Consider the following 16,760-nt stretch of genomic DNA (forward strand, 5'->3'; position numbering starts at 1 on the left):
CACGCGCCCAGCGCTGCGGCCCAGGACAGCGAGGGCCGGGGAGCGGCAGAAGTCGTCCCACAGGTGCCCGGGGACAGGGCCAGGCCCGCGGCGGCCAGGGGCGCGACTCCCCCCGTGCCTGATGCGGGCGGGAAGGCTGGAGAAGCAGGAGGAGTCGCCCTCGTGATGAATGCTTTCACCCAGGGCCAAGCCCCAGGCTCTGCAGCATTCAGGTCGGGGAGAGCCCCGAGACGAGACGAGAGAGGAGAGACGGGGGAACAGAACCAGGCGCCAGCTCACAGGCCCAGTACTTGAGGCTCCGGCCCAAGGAAGCAGATTTGCCTAAGCTTGAGAAAGATGCAGAGCTGCAGACCCAACCCACTTAGCACATGTCAGGGAGAATTAACTACCTACACAGGCACTTGGCAGCAACTGTGTACTACTTGGGGTTGGGGTCCTGCAACCTCTAAGACAGGAGAAAATGGTCCACTCCCGGGGGCCCGCCTCGGGTTTGGCGTTGCTTTGGGGGCGTCAGGCGAATCCTCTCATTCAAAGCTCACAGCAGCCCAGGAAGCGGCGGCGCTGCCCTCGCAGGTGCCACGGGCTCCAGGAGCTGACGGGGTCCAGGAGCTCCCCCCATGTCGCCGACGCTGTGGGGCTGCCTTGCGGTCCCCTGCTCAGCCTGCCTCATGCCCTGCGGTCCCCGGGTCTCCCTGCCGCAGACGGGCTTCCGCCAGAGCGGCCCAGGAGCCCCAGAGATGGACAGAAAGTGTCCCCCTTCGGGTTCCCCCGTAGCACCGCAAGACAGAAGCCGCTGGCACAGCTAGGGCAAGGTTTGCAGTTGTTGCAAAGGTCAGCAGGGCAAGGACGCAGCGCGAGACCAAGTAGAGTCACAGTGTCTGTCGGTGACGTCTCAGTTGAGCCCAGCAGAGTCCCAGGCGCCCGCAGTGGAGCCCCACTTCCTGCTGGCAGCGCAGGAGGACTCGGCTGTGTGCTCACCACTTGCGTCCAGCACCGTGGCCCAGAGAATGCAGCGAGATAGCTGGCCCGGCTGAGGCCCGGGCGCTGGAAACCCCTCCAGAATGGAAAGGTTGGCGTGAGAAACAAAACAAACGCGAGGAGGAAGGGCGGCTTGGTCAACAATCGCCGAGGGTCCACGACAGAGAGGAGCGCGTCTCCGAGGACAAGAGTAAAGGGTAGGGAGGCCAGGTAACTTGCCCACGGTCACACGTCTCAGGTCACACGTCTCCTGCCCAAGGGAGCCAGGCCGCAGACCAAGACGGGCTGACTCCAGACCCCGAACTGCTCGGCGACAAGGAAGCAGAGCCGCTCTGCGTTCAGATTCCTGGGCAACGTTAGCTTTCTGAAGAAAGGAGCAAAAAAGGAAGAAGGAAGGAAGGAAGGAAGGAAGGAAGGAAGGAAGGAAGGAAGGAAGGAGGAGGAGAAGGAGAGGGGAAAAGGGAGAAGAAGGAAGAGGAGGAGGAGAGAGCTCCGGCTAGACTTGGTGAAGAAAAGCTTGTAACTGAGGATCCTCCACTCGGCCAAATTCTCTTTCCCAATTTTCCAGTAGCCAGCAAGTGTCAGACACACGGTGTGCCAGGCATGCTCTAAGTGATTTCTATATATATCAAGTCATTCACCCCAGTAACAACCCTATAAGACGGGAATTCCTGTCACCCTGACTTTAGAGATGAGAACACTGAAGCCCAGGCAGGTGAAATCATTTATTTAAAGCCAGGATGGAGCCCAGGCAGCCTGATCTCCTGACTCCATGCTGTTCACTGCACTGACCCCACCTCATGAGTTAGCTTCATATTTGTTTATGTCTTCTTTAATTTCTTTCAACAAGGTTGTGGAAGTTTCAACTACTTTCTTCAAATGTTTTTTTCCTTCTTTTTCCTCTAATTCTCTCCTCCTGGAGCTGTATCTCCATCATACACACACACACACACACACACACACACACACACACGCACACACACACTACCCGAGGCTATGTTACTTTTTCTTCATTCTCTTTTTCACTTTTTTTGTTTCATTTTATGTGGTGCTGGGGATTGAACTCAAGGGCACTCACTCTACCACTAAGCTACATCCCAAGTCCTTTTTTATTATTATTTTATTTTAAGACAGAGTTTCCCTAAGGTGCCCAGGCTGGCCTCAAACTTATAATTCTCATGCCTCAGCCTCCTGAGTAGTTGGAATTACAGGCACATGCTGCCACATCTAGCCTTTGAACATAGTACTTGCAATAGGCACTTTGAGGTCTTTGATAAATTCAACTCATTGACCCCTGCTATGTTTTGCATATGTCCCCCAAATTGTGGGTGTTGGAAATTTAATCTCTGAATTTATGTGCTAATAGTATTTAGAAGTGGGGCTTTGAGAGGTGGTCAGGATTAGATATAATCATCAGAGTGTGGCTTCCATGATGGAACAAGTGTCTTTTTAACAAGAGAAAGAAGCCAGGCATAGTGGTGCACACCTGCAGTCCCAGCACTCAGAAGGCTGAGGCAAGAGGATTGCCTCGAGTTTGAGTCCAGCCTGGGCCACATAAAGGAAGAGCCTGAAATGACACACATTTTCTCTGTTTTGCTGTGTGACACCTTCTGCCGTGTTACTGTGCAGCAAGAAGTCCCTCCATAGATGTCGAGTACATGTTGGTTCCATGGTCTTGGATTTGTCATCTCTAGAACTGCGAGCCAAGTAAGTTCTATTCTTTATAAATAAATGTGGTTTCAGGTATTTCATTATAGCAGCAGAAACAGCCCCTCCAAGGCAATTTCCATCCTTATGGTCGGGTCACATTCTTCTATTTTCTTGCATGTGTTGTAATTTTTAGGTCAGGTGTGGTGCTGCGTGCTTGTAATCTCAGCACTCCAGGAGGCAGAGACAGAAGGAATGCAAGCCCCAGCCTGAGCAACTGACACTTTGTCCCAAAATAAAAAAATAAAAAATGGCTAAGGAGGTAGCCTAGTATGACAGCCCTGGCTTCAATCCCCAGTACTGAAAAAAAAAAATGCTGAAAACTGGATATTTTTAGCAAGTACAGCATTTTGTAGCAAATCTGGAGACTAACTTTTTCCTACCTCCAGGACTTGTCATTTGCGTATTTGTTTCAGGACTGGACTGGACTAGTTAAGGCTGGCTCCCCGCACAACATGGAGCTTCTGATGTCTTCCTCAGGGGCCCCAACCCTGAACACACACACACAGTCCCTGTGACCTCCAGGGTGACTGCTTCTAGCTGGCCTCTCGCTTTGCCTATTTTCCTGTTAAGCTTGAGCTTCTTCTACTTGGCAGGGTATCACACCCAGCTGTTACCATCTACTAATTTCTAACTGAAGGTTCTTTGTTTTTCACATTGCCACAAGGCGTGCATTGCTCCACAATCTGATTCAATTAAAATCAGAGCAGAGCGTTGCCAGTCTCTGCAGCTTACAACAACCCCATGAGGGTTCCTAGCGCTCTCTCCTTGGTTATCTATGTGAATTTCCAGCGGGCCTCCTGCTGCACTGGGTACTGCAGGCATCACGTGGCTCCTGGCCTCCTTTTCATCACTCACCGTCAAGATTGCCACGATTTTTGACCATGCCCTCAGTCATGAACTTTCCCAAGCTCTGTTACAAATAAAATTAGTTCTCTTAGAGATAGCTGTCGACCTTTCTGTTCCTTTGGCCTGCCTCTCCCTCCTGGCACAATCTCTCCAACCCTGCACCTAAGCTGGGTGGAGGACAAAGGATGGCAGCTTGCATCTCCCCTAGTAACACAGTTGCTTTTCTTGTTTTCTTTTTGTTTGTTTTGAAACAAGGCCTTGCTATGTAGTTCAGGCTGGCCTTGAGCTCACTGTGTAGCCCAGGCTGGCCTCAAACTCGTGACAATCCTTCCTCAGCTTCCTGAGTGCTGGGATCACAGGCGTGCGCCACCAAGCCCGGCTGTGACACAGTTGCTTTACAAGAGGAACACAGGATGAGGCTCTTAGCCCCTGGTCTTCAGGTCTTGCTCCTCCTCTCCTCCTGGTGTGGAACCTCCACCTTGTGAGCAAGCTGGAATGGGAGTGGCCAGGGCCTAGTACTACAGCCTGCCACCCATGTAGGAGAACTTCTGTCCTAGGAGGCTCTCGAGTTCAAGACCCACTTGGTATACATAGCGAGAGCATGTCTCCAAAACACAAAACAAACAGAAAGAGAATTTCTGCCCTAAGGTGGAGGCTGGGAGAGGGAAGGAGCTGCAGTCTGCTGCCCTGCAATTGCTTGGAAGGCAGCTCCTGTGCTGTGCAGCTGCAGGTGATGACAGATGCTGACAGCGTGCCCTGGGATCTGGAAAAAAGGAAGATCGATGGTTATTGTGTGCATGTGCATGTGTGCGTTGTTTGTTTTTTCCCTTGAGATTGAAAGAAGGGGCTTAACACTGAGCTATATCTCCAGCCATTTTTATTTTACTTTTTAAAAATTTTAAATTGTAAAATTTTTTTAAATTTTGAAAGCTGGGCATGGTGATGGGCACAGCTGTAATGCCACCACTCAGGAGGCTGAGGCAGGAGAATCACCACGAGTTCGAGGACAGCCTAGGCTACATAGTGAGTGCAAGTCCACCCTGGACTACATAGCAAGACCCTGTCTCAAAAAACTAACAAATTTTTTTTTCTGAGACAAGGTCTCACTAAATTGTCCAGGAGAGACTCAAGTTTTAGTTTAATTTTAATTAAATTTTAGTTTAATTTTTTCAGTTAAATTTTAGTTGAAGACTGAGGCAGAACTCAGTCTTCAAGAGTGCTGGTATTACAATGTGTACCACCACATCAAGGTTAAGTGATTGATTTTTTAAAATTTGTATTAGTACATGTTTGCAATGCATAAATGTTTACATTCACTGTGGGGAGTTGGTACATGTACACAACACATATTTTTTTGCCAGCATCAATTTATTTTTATATCTTTTTCAAGGTAATTATCATAAACATAGGTTACCAGTCAGACAAACAGACCAAAACACATATGAAACACATAAAACAACTATACTAAATTAAGGCACACTTTTAGGTGTTGTTTTGTTTTATTTTGTTTTGCGGTACCGGGGATCAACATTGTGCTTGCGAGGCAAGTGTGGTGCCACTGAGCTAAGTCCCCGGCCCTAAGCCACACTCTTAGATACATTGGCCATGCTGAATTACAATGATTTTTTTCCTCTCTTTTTTTCCTATTGTCTGTCTTTTATTTTGTACTTAATTTATGCATTAGCTTTTTACATAAAAGAAACCATGAAATATTTAAGCTTGTGTGTCTCATTTCCTTCACTTAACATTATGGTCTGAAGATACACCCATTTTTCTATAAATGGCTCACATTGATCCTTCTTTATGGCAGAGTAGTACTCCTTTATATATAAATACCACATTTTCTTTATCCATTCATCTGTTGATGGACATATTGGCCACTTCTGAGATTTAGCTATTATGAATTGTGCTGCTATGAACATGTGTGCATGTATCGATGTAATATGATGTCTTAAACTCTCTGGGGAACATACCTAGAAGGAGAATAGCTGGGTCAAATGGAATTTCTAGTTTTAGTTTTCTGAAGAATATCCATACTGGTCGTACCAGTTTACATTCCCGCCAACAATGTACAAGGGCTACCTTTTCCCTGCAGCCTCTTCAGCATTTGTTATTATTTGATTTCTTGATGATAGCCATTCTTTCTGGAGTGAGATGGAATCTCAGAGTTGTTTTAATCTGCATTTCTTGAATGGCCAGTGAGGTTGGACATTTCTTCATGTATTTAATGACCTTTGTATTTCTTCATCTGAGACATGTCTGTTCATTACAGATGCCTGTCTAATTTATTTGAGTTCTTTGGATACTCTAAATATTAGTCCTTTGTCTGAGGAGTAGCTGGCAAAATTTTTTTTTGCCAGTCAGTAGGCTGTCTTTTCACTCTGTTGGTGGTTTCCTTTGCTGTGCAAAAGCTTTTTCATTGGATGTGATCCCATTTGTTGATTCTTGGTATTACTTCTTGTGCAACAGGGGTTCTATTCAGAAAGTCTTTGCCTACGCCTATGTCTTTAAGAGTTTTACCTGTTTGGGCCGGGGATTTAGCTCAGTGGTTCTGCCACCTGCCTCGAAAGCGCAAGGTCCCGAGTTTGATTCCTGGTACCAAAAAATAAAAAAATAACAAATAAAAAATAAAAAAGAGTTGTACCTGTTTTTTGTCTTCCAGCAGATTAAGTGTTTCTGCTTTAATATTTAGATCTTTGATCCATTTTGATTTTAGTTTAGTGCATGGTGAGAGATAGGGGTCTAGTTCTAATCTTTGGCATGTGGAAAGCCAGTTTTCCCAGCACCATTTATTAAAGAGACAGTCTTTCCTCCAGCATAAGCATTTGGCCCTGTTGTCAATGATAAGGTAGCTGAGTGTGCCTGCAGTTGTTTCTGTGCCCTCCTATTCTGTTCCATTGATCCACAAATATGTGTTTCTTTGTTTCCAATACCAAGCTGGGGCTTTTTGTTTTTGTTTTTGTTTTTGTTTTACCATGCTGGTTTTTTGGGGGGGGGGTTGGGGGGTTTTGTTTGTTTTTTTGAGACAAGGACTCACTGTGTAGTTCAGGCTGTCTTTGAATTCACTATGGAGCCCAGGCTGGCCTCCAACTCACAGTGATCCTCCTGCCTCAGCCTCCCAAGTGCCCATTTTGTTTTTAATCACCATAGCTTTGTACTATAACTTGAAGTGCAGGACTGTGGTGCCCCTGCCTTGCCCTTATTGCCCAGAATTGCTTTTGCTTTTCTAGGTCTTTTCCGGTTTCATGTGAATTTCAAGATCGCTTTTTCTATTTCTGTGAGGAATGCTATTGCCATTTTGATGAGATTGCATTAAATTTCTATAACAGTTTTGGAAGTATGGCTATTTTGACTATATTGGTTCTGCCTATCTTGGAACAGGGTATGTCTTTCTATTTTCTGATGTCCTCTTGGATCTCCTTTTTCAGAATACTATAGTTTTCATTGTAGAGTTCTTTCACACCCTTGGTTAGGTTTTGGTTAGGTTAATTCCTAATTTCTCTTGATGCTATTGTGAAAGGTATTGGTTACCTAATTTCTCTCTCAGTGAATTTATTATTCCTGTACAGAAACACTATTGATTTTTTTGTTTTGTTTTGTTGAGACTTGGTCTAGCTATGTAGCCCAGGCTGGCCTCGAACTCACAGCAATCCTCCTGCCTCAACCTCCTGAGTGCTAGGATTACAAATGTGCACCACCACACCTGGCTCACACTGTTGATTTTTGAGTGTTGACTAATTCTCTTTTTTCAGTTGAGTCCTTTTCTGGTTTTGGAATCAGGGTAAAACTTGCTTCCAGGAATGACTTTGGAAGTACTGCTTCTCTTCTGCCTTTAGAAAGAGTTTGAGGAATATTGGCATTAGATATGCTCTAAAATTCTTGTAGAGTTCAGCAGTGAATCCATCAGGACCTGGGCTTTTGTTGGTAGTTTTAAAATTAATTCTTGAACTTCATTGGCTGATACTGGACTATTTAGGATTTTTATATCTTTTTGGTTAAGCTATGGTAGTTCATATGTATCTAGGAATCTATCCATTTCTGCTGAATCTTCCACTTTACTAGTCTAGGTTCTCAAAAATCCATAGTGATTTCACTATTTTCATTTATAATTGCATGGATTTGGTGGGTTTTCCCCTTATTTTGGTAAAATTGGCTAAGGGTTTGTTATGGCTTATATCTAGATGTCTGCCCAAAGCTTCATGCACTCATAGATGGGGCTTTTGGAAGGTTAATGGATTATGGGTGTGTGTGATATTGGATTACTCCACTGATTGGTTTAGCAAAATTCTGAGTGTGGATGATGGATTTACTGAAGAGGGAAGACCCACTGTGGGTGTGGGTGTCACCAACAAATAGGCTGTGGGCTGGATGGAATAAAAAGGGAAAGAAGGAAGTCACACTCCTTTAACTTGTGGGTGTTGGGTACTTTGTCCCAGCAACAAGAAAGTAATGAAGACAGGGTTTGTCTATTCTTTCAAAGAACCATCTCTTTGATTCATTGATTCTTTGTATTTTTTTAGTCTCAATTTCATTAATTTCTGCTGTGATCTTTATAATTTCCTTCCTCATACTAGTTTTGGATTTGGGTTGTTATTGTTTTTCTAAGACCCTGAGGTACATCATTAGGTTATTTATTTGAACTCTCTTTTTTATTGATGTGGGCATTCACTGCCATAGACTTCCCTCGTAGGACTGCTTTCATTGTGTCCCATAGGTTCCAGTACATCATGGTGGCATTATCATTTGATTCCATGAACTTTCTAATTTCTTCTTTAAATTGATCTGGGACTCACTGATTATTCAAGAGGGTATTGTTTAATTTCCTTGTGTTTGTATAGTTTCTGTAATTTCTTTTGTTGTTTATTTCTTGTTTCATTGCACTATGATCTGATAATAAGCATGGGGTAATTTTAATTCTTTTGTATTTACTTAAGTATACTTTTGGGCTAATATGTGATCTATTTGGGAGAAAGTCCCATGTGCTGCTGAGAAGAACACATATTCTGTTACTGTTTCATGGAACACTCCAATATCTATTAAGTCCATTTGTTCAAAGGTTTGGTTCAAGTCTGATTTTTTTTGTTGTTGATTTTTTGTCTAGTTGGCCTATTGTGACAGTGGGGTATTGAAGTCACCCATTATAATTGTGTTGTTGCTTATCTGATTTTCATGTCCATTAGTGTTTGTTTTATGAAGTTGGATTGCGTGTATTTGGTGTGTATATGTTTGTAATTGTTATCTTTTTCGGTTGAGTTGTTCCCTTAAACAGTATGTAGGTGACCATCTTTGTCTCTTCTGATCAGTTTTGGCTCGAAATCCACTTTGTCTGAAATTAACAAAGCTACTCCTGCTTCTTTTCTGAGTTCTCATTGTATGAAATATTGTTTTCTATTCTTTGATTTTTGATCTGTGAATTTCTTTTTGAATTAAATGTGTTTCTTGATACTGCATATTGTTGGGTTTTGATTCTTGACCCTCTCTCTCAGACTAAGTCTTTTGACTGGGGAATTGAGACCATTTACATTGAGAGTTATTACTGGGAGGTATTGACTTACTCCTGTCATTACATTATTTTCCTCTTGCTTATTTCCTTATTTTTTTCCTTTCACTTAGCTGCTCATCCCATCAAGTGCATTCATTCTTTTTTACTTATTTGTATTGTTGTCTTCATTGTCTCTATGATATCCTTGAAAATTTTTTGTAATGCTGGTTATGAAGGTCATGGATCAATTTTGAAGGAAATTTTTGCAGAATACATAAGTCAGGTTTGGAAATTGTTATCTTTTAGGACTTTATTTATTTGCAAAACATTTATTGGTACATTTTAGATATATTGATCATAGGGAATTTGTACCTGTACATGATATATCTTGCTTCTTCTTTTTTCTCATCCCCCCCTTTAACCCCTCTTCTCCCCCTTATTTACAAAAGCTTTGTTTCCAATTTTTCCTTCTCTTTTTTTTCTTATCCCTTCTTCCCTTTCCCTCTCCCCCATCCCTTGTTCCCCTTCTCATTTGAACATTTTCTTTCCATTTCCCAATATCTATTATACATTTTGGTCTTTATTTCCACTTTTGGTTTCTCACACTAGAAAAACAATGTGGTATTTAAACATGTGTGTCCATTTTATCTCACTTAAGAGTGTGGTCTCAAGATGTGTCCATTTAGCTACAAATGTCTCAAGCTTATCTTTCTTTATGGCAGAGTCATACTCTATTGTATTAAAAAAAACACATCTTCTTTATCCATTCATCAGTTGATGGGCATTTGGACTGTTTCCAAGATTTAGCTATATTACAAACTGTGCCGCTATAAACATGGGTGTGCATGTATTGCTGTGGTATGATGCTTTTAATTCTTTTGGGAAGATACCAAGAAGAGAATAGCTGGGTCAAATAGAACCTCTAGTTTTATTTTGTTGAGGAATCTCCACACTGATTTCCACAGTGGTTGCACCAGTCTACACTCCCACCAACAGTGGAAAAGAGTTTCTTTTTCCATACGGTGCCACCATCATTTGTTATTGGTTGATGTTTTGATAATAGCCATTCTTTCCAGAGTAAGATGAAATCTCAGCATTGTTTTAACTTGCACCTCTCTTTTTTTTTTTTTTTGGTACCTGGGATCGAACTCAGGACTTCCCGCTTGCAAGGCAGGCGGTGGAACCACTGAGCTAAATCCCTGGCCCTTAACTTGAATCTCTTGAATGACTAGTGATGTTGAACATTTTTTCATATATTTATTTGCCATTTCTACTTTTTCATCTGAGAAGTGTCTATTTCAGGTGCCCAGTTTTGGATTGGGTCTGTAAATTTGGGGGGTCTGATTGTTTTGAGTTCTTTATATATTCTAGATATTAGTCCTTTTACTGAGGAACAGCTGGCAAAAATTTCTTCCCACACTGTGGGTTGTCTCTTCACTCTGCTGGTGGTTTCTTTTGCTGTGCAAAAGCTTTTTAATAAGATGAGATCCCACTTGTTGGTTGTTTGTGATATTTCCTAGGAAATCAGGGTTTTGTTCATGAAGTCTTTGCCTACAACTATGTCTTCAAGAGTTCTACCTATTCTGTCTTCCAGCAGATTTAGAGTTTGTTTTAATATTTAGATCTCTGATCCATTTTGATTTTAGTTTAGTGTATGGTGAGAGACATGGGTCTGGTTTTAATCTTCAGCATGTGGAAAGCCAGTTTTTCTAGCATCATTTATTAAAGAGGCTTTCTTCCTCTGAAGGTGTTTGGCTCCATTGTCAAAGATAAGGTAGCTGAGTGTGTTTGGAGTTGTTTCTGCATCTTCTAATCTGTTTCATTGATCCTCAGGTCTGTTTTTTTGCCAGTAACATGCTGTTTTTATCATAGTAGCTTTGTAGTATAATTTCAAGTCAGGGATTGTGATGCCTCCTGCCTTGCCTTTGTTGCCCAGAACTGCTTTTGCTATTCTAGTTCTCTTCTGGTTCCACATGAATTTTAGGATTGTTTTCTCTAATTCTGTGAGATATGCTATTGGAATTTTAATTGGGATTGCATTAAACCTATGTAACAATTTTGGAAGTATGGCCATTTTCACTATATTGTTTCTTCCCACCCAAGAACAAGGGATATCTTGCCATTTTCTGATATCCTCTTTGATCTTTTTCAGAATACTATAGTTTTCCACGTAAAGGTCTTTTACTTCCTTTGTTACATTGATTCCTAGGTATTTCATTTTTGGGGGGTGCTATTGTAAAAGGTATGGTTTCCCTAATTTCTCTCTCAGTGACGTTGTTATTTGTTGTACTGCATGTTTGATGGGAAGTAGTCAGCAAATAAAAATTCAAAATAAATAATATTCATCAAGCTTCATTACACAGAAATCTAATTTTTGTTGTTATTGTTTTGAAACAGAGTCTCACTACATAGCCCAGGCTGACTTCAAACTCACAATTATCCTTCAAGTGGTTGAGTTTTAAACAGAAAATTCACTAGTTAAGGGCCGGGAATTTAGCTCAGTGGTTCTGCTGCCTGCCGCACAAGCACAAGGACCCGAGTTTGAACTCCAGTACCAAAAAAAAAAAAAAAAATTCACTAGTTAAATGGTCGTTCCATTGGAAAGTATGACTGTCAATTGCCTTATCCCACTAATTTGTAAGTTTTCTACCTCAACCAGTTTTTAAGGAAAAAATAAAAGTTTGCTACTAGCATAAATTCATGCAAACTTACTTGATATATTAATTATTTGTGTTCAAATTATTCAAGTTGTAGCTATTAGGAACTTTTGGGGTTTTTTGTTTGTTTGTGTTTTGTTTTTGTTTTTGTTTTTCAAGGCAGGGTCTTGCTATGTACTTCAAGCTGGCCTTGAACTCACTATGTAGCCCAACCAGGCTGGCCTCGAACTCTCAGTGATCCTCCTGCCTTTGCCTCCTGAGTGCTGGGATTACAGGCGTGTGCCCTGACATCTGGCTAGTGGAAGCTTCTTTAAATTGGTTGCTGAGTTCTTTTGGCAGGAACCTAGCAATTGTTTTTGTTGTTGTTGCTGTTGTTTGAGACAGGGTCTGCATATTCCAGGCTGGCCTTGAACTCACAATGTAGCCACATAGATCTTTTTCTCTAGTGCAACATTTACAAGAATTGAATATATAAAAAAATAAAAATAAAAATAAATTGAATGTATAGCTGCAGTAACAGTGGCACTTACACAGGGTTCAATTGCTGCAGAAGACTCACAGGACCCCAAATGCCTATACTTTATTACAGGGAAAGGACGCCCTACCCAAGAGCATGAATGTCAGGCCACATGTCACAGCAGATGACTCAGCAAGGGGTCTGGAGAGGCCAGGCGCAGGTTCCTACTGTCCATTCCTTGTGGTACTACCAAATGTTTCACATGCATCTTGTATTTTTCTTGCCCCATCCCTTAAATCAGCCATTTCTTTTTGTTGTTTTGTTTGTTTGTTTGAGAAAGGATCGCACTTTGTAGTTCAGGCTGGCCTCAAACTCACAGAGATCCTCCTACCTTAGCATCCTGAGTGCTGAGATTACAGGCATGTGCCAATACGCCTGACCTAGTCAACCATTTCTTCAACAAGCCATGGTTCTTTTTTTGGGTGAATGGTATATTTCATTCTAAAGAAATGAAGATCTGGATGCCAGGTATGTTCATCGCAACCAGGGTGTCGTTGCTTTTAGACAATCTCCGCAGAGTTCAGCAGTATATGCACATATACTGATCTATGTCTACATGTATCTGTATTTCTATATCTATCTTCCAACTAGAGGATAGTGTTCATGTACAGTTCTTTTCATCATTAGTCTTATTCTATCTAGTGAAAACAGTTATTTAATCAACTTCCTCCAACTCTTCAGTTCAGTTACATCTACATTTTTCATACAATTAAATTGTCTTATTATTTATTTAATTTTGGGGGGGTTACCAAGGATCGAACTCAGGACCTTGTGCTTGCGAGGCAAACAGTGGCACCACAGAGCTAAATCCCCAGCCCTTTATTTAATTTTTAATAGAAATAAGCTTTCATTGGAAAGTAAGAGGAAATGGTAAGGGGTTTTAGCTTGAGGAGATGACAAAGATCAGGCTGGCCCATAACAAAGTAAAGTAAGAAAAAAAAAAAAAAGGAAAAGACCCCAGCTTGGGCAGCTGGAGGGCGCACACTCCAATGAACAGGATCAGACTGGTCCCCTATTATATTTTAGTTGACACATGGAAGTTATACGTATTCATCATGTACAGTATTTTATTTTGAACTATGTTTATATTCTGGAATGGCTAAATGGGAAATTAATTTATGCTAATTACACACCATCATAACCTCCCATACTCGTTTTTTCTTTCGGTACCGGGAATTGAACTCGGGACCTTACGCTTGCCAGGCAGGTGCAGCCCCACTGAGCTACATCTCCGACCTTATACTCATATTTTTTCTGATGAGAACATTTAAAACCTACTCTCTCAGCAATTTTCAAGAAAACAATAGCTGGGCGTGGTTATACACAGCTGCATTTCTAGTACTCTGGAGGTTGAGGCGGGAGGGCAACAAGTTCAAGCCCAGCCTGGGTAATTTAATGACTTAGGGAGACCTTGTCTCAAAATAAAAGAAATACAGGGACTGGGAATATGGTGTGAAGGCCCTAGGCTCAATTCACAGTACCATAACAAACAAGGAGGTAGTGGGAGATGTGAGACAGAAGCAAGAGGCTGGTGCAATGTGAGGAAGACGTCACAAGCTAAGGAGTGTACACAGCTTCCAGAGGCTGGCGAAGAAACGAATCCCTCCTGAGGAAGGAAGATAGAATGTGGCTAAAACTGATTGGGAAAGGAGGCGGGACGAAATCCCCGGACTCTGCACGGATCCATTCCCAAAGCACTGCACGTGTACTTCTCGCGAGAACTCGAGCAGGTTTTTGATAGGATGACCCGGACGTGACATCAGCGTGGGAAACGCGAAAAAGAAACGGTCGCCATTAAGCTCACGCTGGCGTGCCTCTTTGTAGTAGCCGATCCTATGCTGTAGGATGTATTTTTATTTTTACTTTTCCTCCCTTTCCTCTACTTTTGCTTGGCACAAGCTCGCTTTTCAGAGCCTGCTTTTTCCTTACCCTTCTGGGGTTTTTTCTGCATTTAATAAATGTGAAACTTTCACACTATTCGTGCTTGTTTCATTCAATTCTTTGTTCCAGACTGAAAGAACCGAGAAATCACTTCTAGGAAACTCCAGCACCCCAGAACCCAGTAACACCCATCCATCCTCTAGAAACTGAGCTCTGCCAACACCTTGACTTCAGTCTTAGGAAACTGATTTTGGATTTCTGGCCTCCAGAATCATAAGAGAAGAAATTTATGTTGTTGTAAACCACTAACTTTGTGGTAATTTCTTAGTGCAGCAATGGGAAACTAATAAGCGTCTCGCCTTTTTTTCAACATATACAGTACTTTTGGATCTGGGAACTGGCTTCTACTTGGTAAAATGTATTTAAGATTCATTCGTGTTTCAAGCTTATATATTACAAGATTTCTCTTATATGAGAATCTATACATATATATACACACACACATATATATATATGGGGGAGCAAAATAGAAGATAGATAAATAGGAAGTAGGGAGATCTTTTTCAAATGGATGGGAGAACAAGAGGGAGAGAGTGGAAAGGGAAGGGAGGGAAAGAGGATGTAAAAAGGGGGGGGGGGGATTTAGCTCGGTTCCGCCGCCGCCTGCCTCTCAAGCGCAAGGTCCCGAGTTCCATCCCCCCCGTACCAAAAAAAAAAAAAAAAAAAAAAAGGATTGAAGGGAAAAGATGATGAAAATAGAGCAAATGGGAAAGGAACCAAGAATTGAAAGAAGCAGGGAGGGCAGGGAGGCCAGGGAGGCCAGGGAGGGGCGGGGGCTGAACAAGAAAAAAAAAATGGCTGGGCGTGATGGTGCATGCTTATAATCCCAGCACTCAGGAGTCTGAGGCAGGAGGATTGCCACAAGTTCAAGGCCAGCCTTAGCTGCATAGCGAGATCTTGTCTCCAAAAAAAGAAAAGAAAGAATTAAGATGTGCTATGTACATGTACCAACTTCCCACGATACATGTGATCATTATGTATGGCAAACATGTACTAATAAGAATTTTAAAACATTCATTCTTGTTTATGTCATACACATTTTACCAGTAAAAATTTTCAGGGCCAGGGATTTAGCTCAGTGGTTTTGCTGCCTGCTGTGCAAACGCAAGGACCCGAGTTCGATCTCCGGTACCAAAAAAAAAAAAAATTCACCCTAATTTTTGAATGAATCAATAGGTCTCACCTTCTTATTCCATCATACATAATACCAGATTGTTTATCCACCCACTGTTGAAGGACATTTTGGCTGATTTCTAGTTTTTGATGAATAAGGCTGCTACAAACATTTGCAGACAGGCTATTTTGTGCACATAAATTTTCAACTCCCTTGGCTATTAAAAAAAACTCATAAGTATTCATAGCTTTTAGAACATGGAGATGTCAATTTAAATATCATTACCAGGGAAACAGAGTATTAAGTAATACAAACAAAAAGAATTACAGGCTTTGTAAGGCCAAAATTACATTCATAATCAAGCCACAAACTCTGAGTTCCAGATGTCTTGCAAGACCTCTTTGCTAGAAATAACATTTTCAACGACAATTTAAGAGGCCATAAAATCATCTCATTCTGTTACTGGGATTTCTTTCACCAACAGTGAGGAGGGCTTGTAGTTTTTTAGACCAAATTCCAGTATCTAGGTGTTGGAGGGTTGTTGTTTGTTTTTGTGGTACTAGGGATGGAACCCAGGGCCACATCCCCAGGTCTCCTCGTTTTTTATTTTGAGACAGAATCTCAGTATATAGTCTAGTATGTACCCCAGGCTAGTCTTGGACTCACAATACTTCTGCCTCACCCTCCTGAGTGCTTGAGCCACCATGCCTGGTTTAGAATTCCATTAGAACTGAAAGAAATAAAGACAGATTTGAGAAGCTTAATACTAAGGAAAAGACGGGCAAAACACAGAGTTCGCCAAAAAAAAATGTATACACACTTCAGGAAAACAAAAACTTGTATAATTATTTTAATACTAAATTTATTTACTTATTTGTTTTTTTGGTATCGGGGATCAAACTCAGGTCCTTGCGCTTGTGAGGCAGGCGGCGGAACCACTGAGCTAACTCCCTGGCCCTTATTTATTTATTTATTTTGAGACAGGGTCTCACTAGGTAGTTCAGGCTGGCCTTGAACTCACTATGTAGCCCAGGGTGGCTTCGAACTCACAGTGATCCTCCTGCCTCTGCCTCCCAAGTGCTGGGACTACAGGCGTGCACCACCACACGCCCGGCAATACTAAATTTATTGAGACATCATGAGGATTAATACAAGTTACCTTTGGCCTCTACAATTACAAGAGGTGCTCAAAGTGGTGGCCATTAGCTTACAGATACTTATTAGTCAGGTGAACTGCTGCTTGGGTAACCTTGGTCATTGAGAATGCTGCACATGCATTTTCAATTTCTTCGCCAAGGGCCAGCAGTGCAGTGGGTTTTCTGTGATACAGGACATCCTCCAGGGTCCCCCATAGATAAAAAGTCTGCAGGTGTTAAATCAGGAGAATATGCAAGATAATTTGGACACTTGAACACTTTGACCAAGTCAAATCTCATGATGTCTCAAGTAATTTAGTAGTAAAATATTTATACAATTTTTCTTTTCCTGAAATGTGTATACATTTTTGGCAGACTC

This window comes from Heterocephalus glaber, unplaced genomic scaffold (genome assembly GCF_053883595.1).
Source record: "Heterocephalus glaber isolate CG9 unplaced genomic scaffold, H.glaber_assembly_v1.0 deba00001594, whole genome shotgun sequence".
In the NCBI taxonomy this organism is placed as follows: domain Eukaryota; kingdom Metazoa; phylum Chordata; class Mammalia; order Rodentia; family Bathyergidae; genus Heterocephalus; species Heterocephalus glaber.